Consider the following 22,514-nt stretch of genomic DNA (forward strand, 5'->3'; position numbering starts at 1 on the left):
CATGGTCGATTTTCAGAAGGGAGGTCTTTATCAATTAGAGTAATGCATCAACTGAACAGTGGAATTAGTGTAGCAGCCCGTGTGTTAAAACAATGACAGTGTCTGTTCAATTTATTTGAGAAATAGTAATTAGGTATTTACTGCTCATAGATGTTCAATAGCAAACTATTTTAGCAGTGTGCAGATGTGTGCCTGCAGACTATTAATGTGGCTTATCAAAAGTTAACCAATAGTGAACTTGCCATATAACTGTGGAGTACTGGGGGTTGTGAACTGAAAGTAAAGGACTGTGAAATGCAACTGTGCAACTGTCCACTACATCATTTACAGTAGTCAGTGTTGAACTTCCACCTCCCATTTTTCAGCCACAATAACAATGCAGTACATCAACACTAAATTCTATTGACGAAGAAATAAAGCAGGTGAATGTCACATATGGTGCCCCATTGGGTGAGGACTATTGTATTTTGGCAAAATAAACTAGGACTCATGAGTTTTGAACAGTGAACTCAAGAATGTTTTACAGTACAGTGATTTTGATGGAGGTGCAAAAGCCAATCAGCAGATGGGTTTCATGGCCACAGAATGGCTTCAGCAAATGAGCGAGTGGGTTCAATGGAAGCAGACATTGAGTACAGGAGCAGCCAATCATCATGCAGGAGGATGCAACCAACTGGGATAAACAGTACTCATCACTGAGAAAATTACAACTTGCAGCAGCTGTGCAGACAATGAATCAGGATGACAGCGGAGCAGGAGACGAGTGAATAAAAATAAGGTAATTCATAGCAAAAGCCATTTTATATTAAGTGACACATAATGAGTGGCCTTAACGAACAAGAAGTGTGATGGGGGGAGATTAATAACAAAGCTTGATTAATAACAAAGCTGTAGAGGTTATTTTTAAATGAACAGAAAGACTTAATGGGAACTGATTCAGTAGATGATAGTGGTTATAGATCAGACATGAATGTAACTATGAATGATGGAGACAAAAGTCCTATTGTAGATAAGATGGTAAAAGCTTCATCTTCATGTGGTGATGTGAGCAAAATGGACAAAAACAGTACTGAAGTGGGTGAAATCGTTGAGGCTAAGGGGGAGGAATCTAGTAGTGAAAGTCAGCAAGGGCAAAAGTTTTTGGTAGACAGAAAATTGGAAGTGATTTAAGGCAAATTATGAGTAGTATGAGTTCAAAAGAAGACATTACTAGCTTAAAGGATAAGCTAAAGAAAAAAAATTAAAAATAAAATTAAGGTAGTAAGCTCTAATCTTTCAGAATTAAATAAAAAGGCTGGGGCAGTAGTTAAAGACTGTAATGAAAAGGTAAAAAAAAGTAGTGCATAATACTAATGATAAATTAACATTAATGAGTGGTAAATGAGCAGAAGAGAGAAAGAAACTTTGTGATGACTATAGCAGCAGGGTGGATGCTTCCAAGAAACAACGTGAAAATGAAGTAAATGCAGCCACAAAATTTTGTGCTGAAAATAGGGTTAAACTTGAGAACCAAATCAATCAGATTACAAATTATTTAGAAATTGAGGTAGAAACCAAGTGTACAGTAGTGGTAGAGGGAAAAGTGTTAAAAGTAAATTAAGATGTAGATTCAAAATTGTCTGAAATAGAGAAAAAGTTGAAAGAGCTTAGTTCTGGATGCCAGGAAGTTAAATGAAATTGTAGTAGGAGAGAGTGACAGACCAGCGAACACTGATGAAATTTTGCAAAAGTTCCATGGATTTAAATTTCTGACTTCTTTTGATGTAATTTGTGGCTATTGGAATATCAGTTTGGCCAAGGAATCTAGACCATGTACAGTATTTTTCTATGAAGGTAAGTGTTTCCAATAATGTATGATGTCATTAGGTCTGAACTTGTCTGTATGTGTGTTTATCAGGGCTATTGGTAGGGTGCAAGGTGAGATATTAACCAATGAAATCACAGTCTATGTAGATGATATCCTAGTAGAGAGTGCAGAATGGTTCAAGTACTGTAAGATTCTAAATGAAGTACTAAGGGTGGGGGTATGAAACTAAAATTAAGTAAATCTGAATTTGTAAAGAAGGAAATTTCATTTATGGCTCACAAGATTAATGAGGAAGGTATACAGCCTGAAGCAGAAAAGCTTGCTGGTATTGCGAATATCCCACCACCAAAGAACAAGAAGGATCTTAAAGTTTTGTTTGGGTTGTTTGGCTTCTAATGAAAGTTCATATCAGACCAGTCATTTAACTGTCCTTGCCTTGGTAATTTGTTGAAAAAAATGTGGTGTGCAATTGGACAGAGGAGTGGGAAGTGGCATTTCAGAGTTCGAAAAAAGAATTAGTAAATAGTAAGATGTTAGGACATACAGATTTTTCACTGCTTTTCTATTGAGTACTGATACAAGTTTTTGTGGTTTGGGGGTAGAAATTTTCCAGTTAGTACTTCCTGAGATAGGGGTTGAACACATAACTATTGCTTTTGCTAGAAGAACATTACAGCCACATGAAAAGAACTATTACATTTCAGAATTATAGACTTTGGCAATTATTTTTGGATTTCAAAAGTTTGAGTACTATTTGCTTTCACATAATACCATAGTGTATATTTTTCATAAGGCTTTGAGTTATCTTCAGGAGTGCAGGCTAAAACACACTAGGTTAACTAGGTGCACTTTGTATTTGTAACAATTAGATTTGGAGGTAAGGTATGTAAAAGGAAAAGACAATATTGTGGCTGATGCATTATCTAGCATGCCAGCAGGGAAGAAGGATACTGGCAGTAGTGAGTACCATGACGAACAAGTAATGTTGTTTTATTTGCTGGGAGTGAAGGATAAGAAACTTATTAGGAAAATTTGTAAGCAAATGAGAAGGGAGCAGAATGAGGATCCAAATTTAAGGTTGATTAAGCAGTAATACAATTCAAACAACATGCCAAAGGTGAAACAGTACTATACTACACATAAAGGGTTGTTGTTCAGGAGGAAAAATTTGAATGAGCGGGACTGGAAGTTATGGTTTCCTGACCAACGCGTTGACAAAATTTATTGACTACTTGCATGAGAGTTATAGATATTATGGAACCAGGAAAACAGTAGCTAAGATACAGGAGACAGTAAAAGGTAATAACTTGTGGAGAAGGGTTAAGCAGAGAATAGAAAGGCGAGAAAAAAGTCAGAGAGTAAAGACAACTGGTGTGTCATCAAAAGGCTTAATGCATTCTATTCTTCCTATCGAACCTAAAGAGCTTATAGCATTTGACCTTTTAGGAATGTTGCCTGCATCCACAGGAGGTTGTCCATATGCTTTTGTTGTTTTGGAGACATTCTCAAAATATATAAAATTGTATCTGATTAAGAGGACAAATATTAATACTATAATTCAGAAGACGACATCTGATAAGTTTTGCAATGTAGGGGTACCAAAATCACTTCTTTCTGACAATGGTCCACAATTTGTTTTTGAGAGGTTTGAACACTGTGTGGCAATACACAAGATAAAACACACAATGATTTCCACCTATTTCCACAAGGTAACATGAGTGAAAGGGTTATGAAGGAGATTAATGGACTGTGCAGGACATATTGTAGTAAGAAACACACTGCTTGGGTGGGTCAATTAGGACATTTTAAAATATTATCGACAACTTATGGAACAAACGTGAATTTACGTTCAACAAGAGACTCAGCAACATCATCAGAGAAGACATGGATTTCCCTCAGATAAGTGAAGTAGCACAGGACAAAAAGAAAAATCTAGCAAAGTAAATGATGAGATAAAGAAGTTTCTGCATTTGTACCATGGCCCTCTCAGAATGGTACCCATTGCCCATGACAACTCTTATGAATTGGCTCACACAAAGACCAACAGAATTTTTTTATCAAAGAATATTATTGATCTGAAACCATATGTATCACCAACTAGATGTTTGAATATCAACCCACAACAGTTCAAAACTTTTCTGGGTTTGGGGGTCGTATTGATTTTGTTAGGAGAATGGTGTGTGCATTAAAACAGAAGTAAGACCTACAAACAAGTATGGGGTTCAACATTCTGTGTTGGATTCATTATCTGGCGACAATGCTTACCCCATCTTTCTGTCTCATTTTTCGTGCTCAATGAGGCTGTGAAACTCTTCTCCTATCCTATCTGTAGTTTATAAGTGAATCAGAGACATTCTGTCTTCAACTTTCATGTGATTTTATACAGGAGGATACATTTGTAAGTAAATTGGTGTTACGGTTAAAGAATTTCTCTCAAAGAGGTAAGGTAAACAGAAAATTAAAAATGTTAGCATATGTGGAGGAGAAGATGCAGATTATTTAAAAATTATAATTGACATCCCCTCCCCATGAACCATGGACCTTGACATTGGTGGGGAGGCTTGCGTGCCTCAGTGATACAGATAGCCGTACCGTAGGTGCAACCACAATGGAGGGGTATCTATTGAGAGGCCAGACAAATGTGTGGTTCCTGAAGAGGGGCAGCAGTCTTTTCAGTAGTTGCAGGGGCAACAGTCTGGATGATTGGCTCATCTGCCCTTGTAAAACTAAGCAAAATGGCTTTTCTGTGCCGGTATGGTGAATGGCTGAAAGCAAGGGGAAACTACAGCCATAATTCTTCCCGAGGGCATGCAGCTTTACTGTATGGTTAAATGATGATGGCGTCCTCTTGTATAAAATATTCCGGAGGTAAAATAGTCCCCCATTTGGCTCTCCAGGTGGGGACTACTCAAGAGGGCGTTGTATCAGGAGAAAGATAATTGGCGTTCTACGGATCGGAGTGTGGAATGTCAGACCCCTTAACCGGGCAGGTAGGTTAGAAAATTTAAAAAGGGAAATGGATAGGTTAAAGTTAGATATAGAAGGAATTAGTGAAGTTTGGTGGCAGGAGGAACAAGACTTTTGGTCAGGTGAATACAGGGTTATAAATACAAAATCAAATAGGGATAATGTAGGAAAAGGGTTAATAATGAATAGGAAAATAGGAATGCAGGTAAGCTACTACAAAAAGCATAGTGAACGCATTATTATGGCCAAGATAGATATAAAGCCAATGCCTACCACAGTAGTACAAGTTTATATGCCAAATAGCTCCGCAGATGATGAAGAGATTGATGAAATGTATGATGAGATAAAAGAAATTATTCAGATGGAGAAGGGAGATGAAAAGTTAGTAGTCATGAGTGACTGGAACTCGATAGTAGGAAAAAGAAAAGAAGGAAACGTAGTAGGTGAATATGGAATGGGAGTAAGGAATGAAAGAGGATGCCACCTGGTAGAATTTTGCACAGAGCACAACTTAATCGTAGCTAACACTAGGTTCAAGAATCATAAAAGAAGGTTGTATACATGGAAGAACCCTGGAGATACTGGAAGGTCTTAGGTAGATTATATAATGATAAGACAGAGATTCAGGAACCAGGTTTTAAATTGCAAGACATTTCCAGGGGCAGATGTGGACTCTGACCACAATCTATTGGTTATGAACTGTAAATTAAAACTGAAGAAACTGCAAAAAGGTGGGAATTTGAGGAGATGGGACCTGGATAAACTGAAAGAACCAGAGATTGTAGAGTGCTTCAGGGAGAGCATTAGACAACGATTGACAAGAATGGGGGGAAGATGAAATAGTGAAGGTACCAGTGGATCAAGTAGGTAAAAAGACGAGGGCTAATATAAATCCTTGGGTAACAGAAGAGATATTGAATTAAATTGATGAAAGGAGAAAATATAAAAATGCAGTAAATGAAGCAGCAAAAAGCAATACAAACATCTCAAAAATGAGATTGACATGAAGTGCAAAATGGCTAAACTGGGATGGCTAGAGGACAAATGTAAGGATGTAGAGGAGCATAACTCTAGCAGTAAGATAGATAATGCCTACAGGAAAATTAAAGAGACCTTTTGAGAAAGGAAAACCACTTCTATGAATATCAAGAGCTCAGATGGAAAACCAGTTCTAAGCAAAGAAGGGAAAGCAGAAAGGTGGAAGGAGTATATATAGGTTCTATACAAGGGTGATGTTCCTGAGGATAACATTTTAGAAATGGAAGAGAATGTAGATGAAGATGAAATAGGAGATGTGTTACTGTGAGAAGAGTTTGACAGAGCACTGAAAGACCTAAGTTGAAACAAGGCCTGGGAGTAGACAACATTCCATTAGAACTACTGATAGCCTTGGGAGAGCCAGGCCTAACAAAACTCTACCATCTGGTGAGCAAGATGTATGAGGCAGGTGAAATACCCTCAGACTTCAAAAAGAATATAATAATTCCAGCTCCAAAGAAAGCAGGTGTTGACAGATGTGAAAATTACCAAACAGTTTAATAAGCCATAGCTGCAAAATACTAACACAAATTCTTTACAGACGAATGGAAAAACTAGTAGAAGCTGACCTCAGGGAAGTTTCAATTCTGTAGAAATGTTGGAACACGTGAGGCAATACTGACCCTACAACTTATCTCAGAAAATAGATTAAGGAAAGGCAAACCTACATTTCTAGCATTTGTAGACTTAGAGAAAGCTTTTGACAACATTGACTGGAATACTCTCTTTCAAATTCTGAAGGTGGCAGGGGTCAAATACAGGGAGCGAAAGGCTATTTACAATTTGTACAAAAACCAGATGGCAGTTATAAGAGTCGAGGGACATGAAAGGGAAGCAGTGGTTGGGAAGGGAGTAAGACAGGGTTGTAGCCTCTCCCTGATGTTATTCAATCTGTATGTTGAGCAAGCAGTAAAGGAAACAAAAGAAAAATTCGGAGTAGGTATTAAAATCCATGGAGAAGAAATAAAAACTTTGAGGTTCGCTGATGACATTGTAATTCTGTCACAGACAGCAAAGGACTTGGAAGAGCAGTTGAACAGAATGGATGGTGTCTTGAAGGGAGGATATAAGATGAACATCAACAAAAGCAAAACAAGGATAATGGAATGTAGTCATATTAAATCGGGTGATGCTGCAGGAATTAGATTAGGAAATGAGACACTCAGAGTAGTAAATGAGTTTAGCTATTTGAGGATCAAAATAACTGATGATGTTCAGAGTAGAGGGGATATAAAATGTAGACTGGCAATGGCAAGGAAAGCGTTTCTGAAGAAGAGAAATTTGTTAACATTGAGTAGAGATTTAAGTGTCAGGAAGTCATTTCTGAAAGTATTTGTATGGAGTGTAGCCATGTATGGAAGTGAAACGTGGATGATAAATAGTTTAGACAAGAACAGAATAGAAGCTTTTGAAATGTGGTGCTACAGAAGAATGCTGAAGATTAGATGGGTAGATCACATAACTAATGAGCAGTTATTGAAGAGAATTGGAGAGAAGAGAAATTTGTGGCACAATTTGACTAGAATAATCGATTGGTCGGTAGCACATGTTCTGAGGCGTCAAGGAGTCAACAATTTACTATTGGAGGGCAGCATGAAGGGTAAAAATTGTAGAGGTAGACCAAGAGATGAATACACTAAACAGATTCAGAAGGCTGTAGGTTGCGGTAGGTACTGGGAGATGAAGAAGCTTGCACAGGATAGAGTAGCATGGAGAGCTGCATCAAACCAGTCTCTGGACTAAAGACCACAACAACAACAATTGACTTTTGAAGGAATCAGCTCATGTGTGAAATTAGTATAATTGGATGCAGCAGAACAGGCAATATTCAGTAAAAACCAGCTTGAATACTAGTCCTTAACATTAATTGTTGTATAACAGAAGTGTTTCTGTTCAGTGTGACCAGTACATAGAGATAACTATTTACCTATAAAAGTGTGTCATGGTACAGCCTCTTCTAAGACAACTTTAAACATAGTTGGCTGGAGTAATGTGTGTGGAAAGAATATTCGTTGTTGTCTAATTACCACAATATACATGAGTATAACCTGCATTTTCATAAAAGAGAAAGGTTGGCCATATTTCTTAAAATACATACCACCAGGTCCAATTCTGTGCTTGGTTTTGTGTATGGAATCAATTTTCTAATTTATTTTGACTATTTCTGGCTAATATTTTTTGTTATAGGGTAAAATTAGTGATTGTTTGGTGACTTAGATTCTATTGTTAAATTATAAACAAATATAAATTCTGTACTAATTATAAACATTTGGAAGAAGAACTGCTAGGATTCTTTAAGTATTTATTTGCCACCATTAGAAAACATATTAGCAAAAGCAGCCCTCAATTTCAAAATAATTACCTGGTTTGTCAAAAGTATTGTTTGTGTAACTATATCTGTTAATTTCTTTATTTAAACAGTTAATTCAGCCTAACCTTTGAAATAGAAGGAACTATTAAAAAGAAGAAATTTTTGATATATTCAGTTAATTGAATGAGTTATGTTTTAATTTTAATTCCTGTAAATGAAACATCAGACAATGTGCAGTATCAGTACTTATTATTGTGAGGATGTATAAAGGCCTGATTTTTGGTCACAAGACAGTCAGTCCACAGCCAATTTACAGACAGAAGGCCTGTATCAATTAAAGTAATGCATCAACTGAACAGTGGAATTAGTGTAACACCAATAGGCCATATGTGTCTGTTCAACTTATTTCAGAAATATTGAACTGTGTGGTTAAGTATTTACTGCTCATAGATGTTCAACAGCAAACTATTGTAGTATTGTGCTGATGTTCACCTGCAAACTATTAATGAGGCTTATCAAATGTTAACCAATAGTGAACTGGCCATATAACTGTGTAATATTGGGGGTTGTGAACTGAAAGTAAAGGACTGTGAAATGCAACTGTGCAACTGTCAGCTACATTGTTTATAGTAGTCAGTATTGAACTTCCACCACCCATTTTTCAGCCAGTATAAAATGCAGTACATCAACACTGAGGCCTATCAATGAAGAAATAAAGCAGGCAAATGTCACAACTGCAGATGTGATGGCCACAGGTGGCTAGGCTGTATGGAAGGGACTTCTTGGTATGGAATGGGTGTCAGCTGTCAAAGTGGAGGTATTGCTGGTGCTTGGTAGATCTGATATGGTCAGAGGTAGTGATGTAGTCATCTTTTAGGTGGAGGTCAACATGGAGGAAGGTGGCTTGTTGGGTTGAGTAGGACCAGGTGAAGCAAATAGGGGAAGAAGGTGTTGAGGTTCTGGAGGAATGTGGATAGGGTGTCCTGACCCTCTATCCAGATCATGAAGATGTCATCAATGAATCTAAACCAAGGTGTTTAGGATAGTGAATGTTTAGGAAGAAATACCTTCATAGGAGAAGTAACTGTGGATGAGGATATAGTTGGTCATGGTGACTATGACTGATGTTGTTGGTTTGGAATCCATCGGGCATTGAGAAAGGTAGTGTTCAATGGTGGTAAGGCCATGATCATTAGGGATGTTAGTGTAAAGGGAGGTGGCATCAGTAGTGATGAGCAGAGCACTGTGTGGTAATGGAATAGGACCTGTAGAGAGTCAGTGGAGGAAATGAGGAAATGGTTAGTAGTTTTTGTATAGGAGGGTAGGTTGCAGGTAATAGGCTAAATGTGTTCATCTACAAGAGAAAAGATTCTCTTAGAGGGGGTACAGTAACCACCCACAATGATGTGTCCTGGGTGGTTGGATTTAGGAACTTTAGGAAGCATGTAGAAGGTGGGAGTGTGGGGAATGGTTGGGGTGAGGAGAGAGGTTGACTACCAGGAGAGTTCTTGGGATGGACCTAAGGATTTGACAAGAGACTGGAGATCCTGCTGGGTTTCTGGAATGGGGTCAATGTGGCAGGGTTTTGTAGGTGGATGAACCTGATAGCTGATGAAGTCCTTTTATCACATAATCCTTGCAGTTCAAGACAACAGTGGTGGAGCCTTTGTCAGCAGGTAGGGTTATAAGGTCGAGATCAGTTTTTAGTTGGTAGATTGCGGTTCTTTCTGTTGGTGTAAGGTTTGTCTGCATGTTGAGGGATTTGGGAAATGATGGTAAGGTAGGGTTCAAGGTTAAGAAATTCTAGAAAGTTAATAGGTGGTGATTTGAGGGCAGTGGGTGTGGATCATGGTTGGATGGAGGAGTGAACTGAGTCAGGCAGGGTTCAACACTGCTTGTGCCTGTTTCGCAGGGTTGGTGGCAAAAAAGTGTTTCTACTGTAGGGACTGGGAGAAGGTGGGAAGGTCTTTAACAAGCCCTGCATGATTGAATTTGGGGATTGGACAAAAGGTGAGACCTTTTGGAAACAACTGATATTTCTGTGGGAGTAAGGTTTTTGGAGAAAAGATTCATGACTGTGTGTCAGGTCTGTTTCAGTAATGGATTCTTTATGGTGATGGGAGGGAGTTTTGAAGGGTGGGGTAAATTTAGTATGTCTGTGAGACAGGGTTTGTCAGCAATGAGGAGGTGTAAGAGAGGTTTAGAGGTTGTTGTAAGGGTGGTGAGCAGTGGTATTCCTAGGTGGGAGTAGGAAGTGAGCAGGGTGGAGAGTTTTCTGATGTGGCATTGTGCATGTTGCTGTAGTTCCTAGAGTGCAAGAGTTTCAATGTGTGTTGTAGGATCCAGGATTTGGGATTTCATACCAGGGACAGAAGGTACTGTAAGGTGGTTTTGGTTTGATTGTTATGGTTTTGCAGAACTATGTTGGTTAGGGCTAAGGATTGGCAGAATCTGAAGAGATGGAGGTCATTGTGGAACAAAGAGTGGCTGCCAGAGATGGGTAATTTGATGGTAAGGCCATTTGGGGAGATTCCTTGAGCCAAGTAACAATGCAGGAACAGTATGTGGTACTGGGTCCTCACTAGCAATAAGGAAACTATTCTATATTGAGACAGAGGGAAGGAGCAAGGATACCTGGTGGTCACACCTGCAGTGATGAGTGGCCCCTCTCAAAATAGACTGAGGCCTTTACAGACTGTAATTATCCCCCCCCCCCCTCCAACAACCTTGTACAAAAACAGATCACAGATCACCCGTGCCTTATATTTCCAGTCACCCACTACCTCCCAAAGTCCCACTATCCAGCCACAGAAGAGCATTCCCCTTGTGACCCAGTACCATTCAGGACTGGAGCAACTGAATTACTTTCTCTGGCAGGGTTTCAATTACCTCTCATCAAGCACTGAAATGTGAAATGTCCTACCCACTATCCTTCCACCCCCACAGTGGTGTTCCACTGCCCACTGAACCTGCAAGATACCCTCATCCATCCCTACACAACCCCTTCTCCCAAGCCCTTGCACCATGGCTCATATCCCTGTAATAGATCAATATGCAAGACCTGTCTCATACATCCTCCCACCTCTACCTACTCCAGTCCAATCACAAACGTAACCTATCCCATCAAAGGCAGGGCTACCTGTGAATCCAATCAAGTGATCTACAATCTGCTGAATTCTACGTGGGCATGACAACCAACGAGCTGTCTGCCCGCTTGAATGGCCACTGGCAAACTGTGGCCAAAAAACAACTGAACCACTCTCTTGTTGAGCATGCTACCCAGCACAATGTCTTCATTTTCATGACTACTTCACAGCCTGTTCCATCTGGATCGTTCCCATAAACATCAGCTTTTCTGAATTGTGCAGGGGGGAGCTCTCCCTGCATTATATCCTAGGTTCTAATAACCCTCCGGGCCTCAGCTTTCACTAACCATTGTCCTTACCCATCTACCCCTTTCCCTGTTCCCATTACAGTACTAAACAGCCCTCTATACCGCCAATGCACCCAGTCTTTCTACTTTTCTCCTTTTCCCCTACACCCTCCCCCCCTCCCCCACCCACGGTCTCCTGCACCATTAACCTAATTTCCTGACTGCACATAGCCATCCTACCCTTCCTCATCCCATCCCTGCAAGCTCCCCAAGCAGCACATTATCTTCCCCCATCCTTGTCCTGCTATCCTTCCTCCCTCCATACCCCACCCCAACCTCTTTCTTATCACCACCCGGTTGCCTCTCCCATCATGTGCTGCTGTTTCTAGTCTGGTTTCAGGTGCCCAGGGTTGTGGTCATGTGTGTCTGAGTTGCATTAGCACTTGTGTGTGTGTGTGTGTGTGTGTGTGTGTGTTTTTATTGTCTATTTTTGACAGAGGCCAACCGCACTCTGCTAGACTGACAAAAAAAGAAGAAAAAAATGCTATATGGGAGTTACGTTGGAAGTCATTCCACACCTACCTTATTCATCTTATCTTGCACCCACAGATTTTCACCTTTTCCACTATCTATCAAACACTCTTCAAGAAAATTCCTTTCCAGACAAAAGTTCTTCGCCTACAGTTGTTTAACTGTAAAGTTCCCCCAGCACTGGCAGATGTTGTAAATAGTGAAGGAGAATATACTACTGATGACTAAAGTCTTTTTAAGTGCATTTGAAGTGTTTATTAAAATTATTGAAAAATGCTATTAACTTAAGCACCAACCTAATACATAGCAAGAAAACATTTGCTAACCATCCATATGTCACAACAAGCTCCTTTTAAAATCAATAATCGTCAATAAGAGTATAGGCAATTACATCATCGAAGATCATTCAATAAAAAGTAAGAAATCAATATAGTGTGTTTTGATATAATGTTGTGCTGACAACAGATGAAATATATAAAAGTGTAGGCTGAAAGATTATGTAATAGACAGTAAAATGTATTACAACTGAATTTGGTGTCACATGGATGTTTCAAATACACTCCTGGAAATTGAAATAAGAACACCGTGAATTCATTGTCCCAGGAAGGGGAAACTTTATTGACACATTCCTGGGGTCAGATACATCACATGATCACACTGACAGAACCACAGGCACATAGACACAGGCAACAGAGCATGCACAATGTCGGCACTAGTACAGTGTATATCCACCTTTCGCAGCAATGCAGGCTGCTATTCTCCCATGGAGATGATCGTAGAGATGCTGGATGTAGTCCTGTGTAATGGCTTGCCATGCCATTTCCACCTGGGGCCTCAGTTGGACCAGCGTTCGTGCTGGACGTGCAGCCCGCGTGAGACGACGCTTCATCCAGTCCCAAACATGCTCAATGGGGGACAGATCCGGAGATCTTGCTGGCCAGGGTAGTTGACTTACACCTTCTAGAGCACGTTGAGTGGCATGGGATACATGCGGACGTGTATTGTCCTGTTGGAACAGCAAGTTCCCTTGCCAGTCTAGGAATGGTAGAACGATGGGTTCGATGACGGTTTGGATGTACCGTGCACTATTCAGTGTCCCCTTGACGATCGTCAGTGGTGTACGGCCAGCGTAGGAGATCGCTCCCCACACCATGATGCCGGGTGTTGGCCCTGTGTGCCTCGGTCGTATGCAGTCCTGATTGTGGCGCTCACCTGCACAGCGCCAAACACGCATACGACCATCATTGGCACCAAGGCAGAAGCGACTCTCATCGCTGAAGACGACACGTCTCCATTCGTCCCTCCATTCACGCCTGTCGCGACACCACTGGAGGCGGGCTGCACGATGTTGGGGCGTGAGCGGAAGACGGCCTAACGGTGTGCGGGACTGTAGCCCAGCTTCATGGAGACGGTTGCGAATGGTCCTCGCCGATACCCCAGGAGCAACAGTGTCCCTAATTTGCTGGGAAGTGGCGGAGCGGTCCCCTACGGCACTGCGTAGGATCCTACAGTCTTGGTGTGCATCCGTGCATCGCTGCGGTCCGGTCCCAGGTCGACGGGCACATGCACCTTCCGCTGACCACTGGCGACAACATCGATGTACTGTGGAGACCTCACGCCCCACATGTTGAGCAATTCGGCGGTACGTCCACCCGACCTCCCGCATGCCCACTATACGCCCTCGCTCAAAGTCCGTCAACTGCACATACGGTTCACGTCCACGCTGTCGCGGCATGCTACCAGTGTTAAAGACTGCGATGGAGCTCCGTATGCCATGGCAAACTGGCTGACACTGATGGCGGCGGTGCACAAATGCTGCGCAGCTAGCGCCATTCGACGGCCAACACCGCGGTTCCTGGTGTGTCCGCTGTGCCGTGCGTGTGATCATTGCTTGTACAGCCCTCTCGCAGTGTCCGGAGCAAGTATGGTGGGTCTGACACACCGGTGTCAATGTGTTCTTTTTTCCATTTCCAGGAGTGTAGTTTACCAAACCCTAGTGCAGAATACCATTCCCTACTACATAAATAATATTGTTGTGATTATCTCAAACATTTGTCTGTGTATTATTTTCAGTATTTGTTCTGTCCTATGCAATATTCCAACTGACTCATTATCACTACATTTGTTGTAATTACTTCAAAAGTGTAGACAACATCTATCTGATACAAACATTCAAATTTTCTGTATAACTTTATTGAACTGAGGTGACACATTTCATTTTCATGAACACTAAACTTATAGAGGTAAAGGTGATATCGTGAGGCCTTGCAGGTAATTTAGGCTCCCAAAATAACTAATAAATAACACAGTTCATTCTGTTGGTGAATACATTGGTTACTAATTCTAGTTCATAGTTTTGCATGTAGAGTGCCCTGACACAGTAGCTAGTTTTACCAGTGAACAGCAAGGTTATCTTCATTTCACTGCCAATAAAACCTTTGTGAGGTAGGCTTTTGTAGCAATATTACTACAGTTACACCTACAAAAGTACTTATTATGGTATTTTTCTTCTATTGCATGTGTATCAAAGATTATGTTACATTATTAATATTGTAATTTACACTTAAGGTTAGCCGCCCGTAAGATTTTGTAAACAAACATGGTGGTGGTGGTATTATGGGCTCCTTTTGTGCTGGAAATATGAGTCCCCAAATCAAAAGGGACCCAAATTATAACCAGTATAGAGATTCTGTTCAGTTGTGTGTTGCAGATACTCCATATAGAGTAAATGCATAGGAGAAAACAAAAAGAAACACTTGGGGAAATAAGACATGTTAAGAGCATTACAGACACTATCAGAGAAAAGAATGGACCTGTGCCTAGAGCAACCCTAGAAAGGCTCTTTTGTCTTGACTTGCCTTCTGAAGAAGCAGTTAGTTGAAAAACCAGAAGGAAGCCACTTTTGTCTGCTGATAAGGAAGACGAACTAGTTAAATATTTAATTATAATGGAATCTAAATTCTGTGGCCTCATAAGAGAAGATGTGCGGCCTTTTGCTTTCCAGTTATGCGAGAAAAATGGAATCTCACACCCACTCAGTGGTGAAGTCGCAGGACGAGCCTGGTTCTGCCATTTCATGAATTACCTTAAAGGTGTTGTCTATCCTAAAACCTTCAGCATGCTAATGGTTTCACTAAGGAAGCTATAAACACAGTTTTTAACATTCCGGAGGCTGAGCTTGATAAACATAAGTATTTACCCATTTGCATATTTATTGTGGATGAAGGACCCATATCCACCATGCAAAGCAAGGTTCATCAAGTGATTGGTCTTAAGAGACAAATAGCAGGTTGGTACTCTAAGAGTTGCTGAGAGAGGGAGTCTCATTACTGTTGTATGTTGCACAAGTGCTGGAGGAACATTTACCTCACCATTGATGATTTTCCCAAGGAAAAACATGGTAGACATTTGAATGAAAGGGGCCCCACCCGATGCCATTCAAGGATATCTATTTCCAGACTGCTTTAAACACTTTATTAAGTAAACCAAGCCCACAGCAGAAGATTTTGTCCTCCTAATTCTTGATGGGCATAACATACACACAAAAAATTGAGGTCATTGAACTTGCTTGGAATAATCACTTTACCATCATAAACCTTCCCCCTGATACGACTCATAAAATATAACCTTTGGACAAGACATTTATGGGCTCCCTGGAACACTACTGTGGTGAAAATATTCGACAATGGATGCACCATAATGACAGGCCACTTGGGACATATGACGTCTCAGAACTATTTGGCAGTGCTTACCTAATGTGTCAAACTGGAGTATTTGCTGCCAGTGGTTTCAAAGTAATAGGAATTTACCCCTACATCAATATCTATACCCTGCACACCACCACGTGGTGCATGGCAGAGGCAATCTCCTTTGTAGACTGATTGCATTTCCTCAGTATTCTAACAAACTACCACCTGCTTTACTCGCAACCGAATCTATGTGATCATTTCACAACATATCCCTACAAAGTGTTATGCCCAGGTATTTGTATGAGTTAGCAAATTTAAACAGTGACTGATTGATATTATAGTAATAGGATACTAGATTTTTTCATTTTTTGAAGTGCAAAATTTTACATTTCTGAACATTTAAAACAAGTTGCCAACGTCTGCACCACTTTCAAATCCTATCAAGATCTGACTGAATATTTATGCATCTTCTTTCAGATAGTACTTCATTATAGATATCTGCATCACCTGCAAAAAGCCTTATTTTACTATTAACATTGTCTGCAAGGTCATTAATATGCAACACTGTAACCTCCCCCTCACTTATCAACCTTAATGACAGTGAAAAATTAAACTGCGTGTACCTAATGGAAATTTGGGAAAAGCAATCGTCACCGAAGTTAATTTGTCGGTAAAGAGGGAAGAAAGGGTTACATCTAAATGAAAGGAAAAATGCAAATGAAACTGGTGGAAATTAATTTTGAAATGGGGTAAAGTTAATAAAGAAAGTAAATGTGCAGCCGTTACGTTAACAATTAACTAGCGGTAATTAGGTATTTGAGATCTGGGGGAAATTACGGTCGCCAGTCCTAAGGACAATTACTATAGTAACTGAAAAAGAAAGGTTATTACACATATAATTAGCACTAGAAGCGTGGCAACTGAAGGTTGACATGTGTAGTGTGAAAACTGAAAGTTTGTCAGAAGTAATAAATTTCGCTACACTCTGACTTAATTTAGCAAAAGAATTAATAAAACCGGAAAATCGAAAGTTAATTTAGTGACTGAAGTTAATAGTGAGCTTTCTTTCTGAAGCACATCGAAATTCAGTAAAATACAGTTAGTCTTGGACTACCTCAACAATCATTTCAAAAGCTACTTGAATCTACACAATTTAGAAATAAGAGATTTAACTTTGAACTTGAATTAAATGATTCTGAACAATTAACAATAGTAAAATTTAGTACGTACCAAGCTGAGCTGCAGTCACAGGTAAGCTAAAATATGGTAACAAAACTCACACTCATAATTTGTGCTTGTGTAATCTAAATATTGTAGCCAGCTATGAATACCTTAACTGAACTTTGAAATTAAAGCAGTGAAATCGAATCATGCTGGCGTTCGAATTTCAATGACACTCGGGTTCATTTCGGTAAAGGAAGGGACCCTGCTTGGTAATGCAATTGGGACAATGAGCAACAAACGTTCATGCTAAGTTGCTGTAATTTTGTGATGCAACAATTTTTAAAGTTTGAAAAGCTGAGGTCTGCCATACAGTTCTAAAACTTTGCGTGCTTCCAGTCTTCCTTGTTGGTTGATTGAAGGTTTGAAGCCGTCGATCGAGGAGGTGGCGACAGTCACTCATTGTCGGCCGTCACTGTTGCAGAGGCTGGATGTTGGCGGGCCTTCTTCTCGACACGGTCACCAGACGAAACGGGCTCTTGATGTGCGCCAGCTAATGCTTCCCGTCCGCGACACCATGTCAGAAACTATCATCGCAAGTCGAGTGCAATTACATGCTTCCAAACCCCGAAAGCACGGCAACTCGCGGGAGCTTCACACAACACACCTGCCCCACTGCACAACCCCAGCCAGACTCCCTCTCTGCCCGCGCTCCATGCGACAGAGTTAACACTACCAAAGATCCTAAACACTTTGGTTCTCCACACGACCTATCGATGTATCCGTTCGATAGCGTAGTTTTCCCTAGGCCAGACCCAGCGTATAAATACAAATAATACTCACAAAACGAACCAACATAAATGCATATATATATACAAACAGTAAAACAATTGCAATATATAAAGAGACAGAAATGTCATATCTTGAGGTAACAAAACAAGGAAAAAGAATTATAGTACAATAGTTGGAAATAGGAGGATATGCATTTCCGGTGTTACAACATGAACAGCAAGGGTCCCAACACACTTCCCTGAGGCACACTCAAAGCTACTTCTACATCTGACGATGACTCTCCATCCAAGATGGCATGTTGTATACTCACTACCAAAAAGTCCTCAATCCAGTCACAAATGTCGCTTGATACCCCATATGATCATATGTTTGGAAATGAGTTTAGATGTGGTACTGATTCAAACGCTTTCCTGAAGTCAAGAAATACAGCATCTACCTGACTGCCTTGATCCAAAGCTTTCAGTGTGTTATGTGAGAAAAGTGTGAGTTGGGTTTCACATGACTGATGTTTCCAAAATTCATGGTGGTTGGCACTGAGGAGGTTATTCTGTTCAAGATGTTTCATTATGTTTCAGCTCAGCAAATGTTCTAAGACCCTACAACAAACTGATTTCAAGGTTATTGGACGGTAGTTTTGTGGATCACTTCTACTAATCTTGTTATAGATGGATGTGACCTGTGCCTATTTCCAAGAACTGGGCATGGTTTTTGTTCAAGCGATTTGTGGTAGTTTGTAGTCAGAAGAGGGGCAAACTCAGGCACAAATCCTGTATAGAATCTAAAAGGGATTCCATCAGGCCCTGGAGCTTTGTTCAGTTTTTATAATTTCAGCTGTTTCTCAGCACCACTGACACTAATACTTATTTCATTCATCTTTTCAGTGGTACAATGGTAAAATTGGGGTTTTCTTTGTAAAGGAATGTTTGAAAAGTTAGTTAAGCATTTCAGCTTTTGTTTGCTAACCTCAATTTTAGTTCCTGTCACATTCATTGGAGACTAGATACTAACTTTGTTGCCACTTATAGATTTTTCATATGACCAGAATTTCTTTGTGTTCTGTGAAAGCTCATTTGTCAACATTCTGCTATGGTAGTCATCGAAGGTGTCAGGCATTGCTGTCTTGACAGCCAAATGCATTTCGTTTGGCATCTCTCAATCTATAGTCCTACACTTTTTTTACACCTATTTTGTAGTAAATTTTTGTTTCTTTAGAAGTTTCATTACAGTGACTGTGTTCCCTCCCGTTATGAAATGTTTTACTGGGTACATGTCTGTCCAGTGCATGGTCAACTATTCTTTTAAACTTTAGTGAGAATTCCTCTACATGTTCCTGCCATGTGCTGAAAGTTTCAAGTTCCTCATTGAGATATGACATTTCTGATTTTTATGTAGTTTACTCACTTATATATCTTTCTGCTTGTTTTAGTTGTCCTTTGCACTTTGGTAATTATTGTTGCCACAACTGCATCATGGTCACTGATACCAGTTTCAATGTGGACATCCCAAAGAGGTCAGGTCTACTTATTGCCATTAGATCCAATACATTTCTATCATGAATGGTGATTCTAACTACCGGTTTTAGGTAGTTTTCAGAGAAGGCCTTTAGTAATGTTCCACATGATGTCTTATCATGCCCACCACTAACAAAACTGTATTTTTCCTGTTGTGACTCGCCGATTATTCAAAGCACCGCCGCGCAATTACGCGCGTCCTCTACGTGCGGCGCTGTCTGCCAGCCATGCAGCAGCTGCGCCACCTAAGCGGCCAGCCGAGCAGCGGCCGCTAGACTGGGACTCAGTGCTCATTCGAATGCTAACGTGTACACATGTCGTGCTTGTCAACTTACTCTGTGACTTATATGTGTTGTGTCGTTCTGAAATATATGTGTTAGACTTGACGTTATAACATTTCCTAATCAATTGTTGGATGATTAAAGTCTCCACAGATGACTAAAGTATGATTGGAGAACCTTTCCAAAGTGAACTGAAGTTCTCTCTAAAGTTTTTAGTTATGTCAGGAGATGAGTCATGGCTGATCAAAAAGGATCCAATTATCATTTTATGCCCAGCTCTGATATTGATTCTTGCCCAAACAATCTCATATGAAGCTTCAATTTCTACCTTGGTGGATTTAAGTTTCTTGTCTACTGTGAGGAATACACCAATTCCATTTCCCATTTGCCTATCCTTTCGATATACACTTAAATTAGCCACAAAAATCTCACTGATACCAATTTCACATTTCAACCAGCTTTCTGTACATAGTATTATGTGAGCTTGACTGATTTTCATGAGCACTTCAAACATTGGCACTTCCTTGCAAATGCTTTGGCAATTTACCATAAGGATTTTAATACTCTCACATGTGGAAGGCATTTCTTGTGATCTTATGCTAATACTTCTCGGTTTCCTAAACTACCATTATCTGGATTGGATGGAGTCACCTAATCTAAAATGCCTTCCTGTGCAGTCAGCTACCTGAGTAGCAGCCTCTGATGTGTAGTTCACATATGATCTGTTTAGAGGGACATTGTAGTTCTCCACATTATGGTGCAAGTCACAGCCTGGTTTTGTCACAGAACTTTTGAAATCTCTGGTTCGGTCCTTCCACTCGACTCAGAACCAAAGGCTCACAATCAGTTCTGGGGACAATGCTGCAAATTGTGAGCTTTGATGGAACTCCATGCACAACACTGGTCTTCTCAACCTTTTCTGTCAGTCACTGGAATGACCCAAAAATGACCTCAGAGCCCAGACGATGGGCATCATTTGTTCCAACATGTGCCACAATCTACATTTGGTTGTACGCTGTTCCCTCAAAGGCTGCTGGAACAACTTCTTTAACACGTTGGATTAAGTCCCCAGACAAACGCACTGAGTACATCTGGTGTACTTTCTGCCATTTCCATAAGAGTTACCATCATTCACCATACATTTGAACTGCCAATGATTAATAGACCAGTACCCTTTTCTGTTTACCGCCTTATGACCCTAGACAAAACAGGTTTCCCCAAAACAAGTGAAGTGAGTCCCACTGGCTCAGTTTCAGTGAAAGACAGCACCTCAAACTTGTAGGTCAGGGGGATCAATAAAACACCCTAAGTCCTTCCTGGTCCCCATCCACCCTGTGCATGACACCTAGATCTACCAGTGATACACCACTAGCAGTCAAGTGGGTGAGTAATGACAGATTCTGTACTTTCAGCAGAGGAGGCAGGATCCACAGGAGAGGATAGTACTTGAGGTTGAGTTAGATCAAAGTTTCCAACACAACAGTGGAATGCTATCTCCAAATGACACTATTGCTGCTGGAAATCCACAAATTCTACTGTCAGTTCCACAAATAATTCCAACCAGAATACTTTGCCATATACTAGGAATTATAAGAACATGGTCTGTGCAGACTTTCTACATCCATGAAACCTAAAGTAATTGTTTCACTAGGAGACATTTGGCCCATTCTGAAGCCCAAACAAAAAATGACAAACAAAGACCATATGCCTGTAAAAGCTGCCTCAATAACATCATCTCCAAGTAACATAGCTTTAGTTAATACAGAACAGAAAAGAGCAGAGAAAGAATATAAGAAGAAATTCAAAGAAGAAAGACAGAAGAGGAAATAAATTGACATGAAAGTATCTAGGAAGGAGCATGCAAGAGAAGGGATATCATCTGTAACAAGCAAAGAACAAGAAATAAACAATTATAACAAAAGAAAAAGATTCCCACAAAATCCAGCAAGAGAAAATTACTTCTGTCCCCCAAAGATTGTGATGATGAGTCATGTTGCTCAGACATAGATCGGGGTGAGTCCCATCTCAAAGCTGCATTTGGTGTTAGCAAGCCTGTCACTGATGACACTGCTTGCCTCTTTTGTGATGCAATGTATACAAAGGATTGAAGGGGTGAACTGTGAGAGCAGTGTGTGCTCTTAGAAATGTGGGCCTACAGTGAGTGTGCTGGTTGTGAGACTGATGTCTATGTGGATGATTTCTGTAAATAGATAAATATTGAAGCTATGTGAATGTTGATAAACACGAATTTTTAAAAATAAATTTAGGAATGGGGACAATCCTCAAGTGGGAATTCCACATTGTATTTGGACACTCTTGTAATTATCTTTCATTTAATAAAACTATCTTTCTTGAAGTTCTGGTTTAATATTTTGAATTTATCCCATGGGACTTAAATTATGAGAAACTTTTTTTCACAGATTATGCAAGATGCCATAGAAGAAATTATATATTTTGCTTCATGCACCACTCCCAGAAAATTGTATGATAAATAAGTCAAAGACATGTCATAGTATGTGCCCAGCAACTCTTAAGTAGATACTAAAGAAATTGTTGCAGCATGTATGAAAAATCGAAGTGGGGGCCCATTATACCATCTCTTCCTCTACAGGCATTATATTTTTCCACTTGGTACTATCAATGATTTGTGAATAGCTGAATAAAAGTGGTGGATAGATGCATTAAACTGAAAAGCTTGTAAAAAGTGGACACAAAGATTACTAGGAGAAAAATATGACATCAGAAATAAAATTAAAATGACCCAATGAAATGTTGCATGACTAGGTTCCCTTGCATTTTCCACACACATGATACACAAAAGAATGTGCTACCCTCTGAGGGCAGAAATATTTGGCAGATCTAAAATTAATATTTGCTGTAATGTTCCAGTTCTTACCTTTACTTGCTAGTTGGTAAGGTTTTAGCTGTGTAGCATTTCTCAGACCATAAATTTCCTTTGGTTTTGGAAAACATAATCTGTAAGAATCTGATGAGGGTTTTCCACTATCTCAAATGGCTAAATGTAAATGCCAAAGAACACTTCTGTTTTCACA

Source organism: Schistocerca cancellata, chromosome 2 (assembly GCF_023864275.1).
Source record: "Schistocerca cancellata isolate TAMUIC-IGC-003103 chromosome 2, iqSchCanc2.1, whole genome shotgun sequence".
NCBI lineage: Eukaryota > Metazoa > Arthropoda > Insecta > Orthoptera > Acrididae > Schistocerca > Schistocerca cancellata.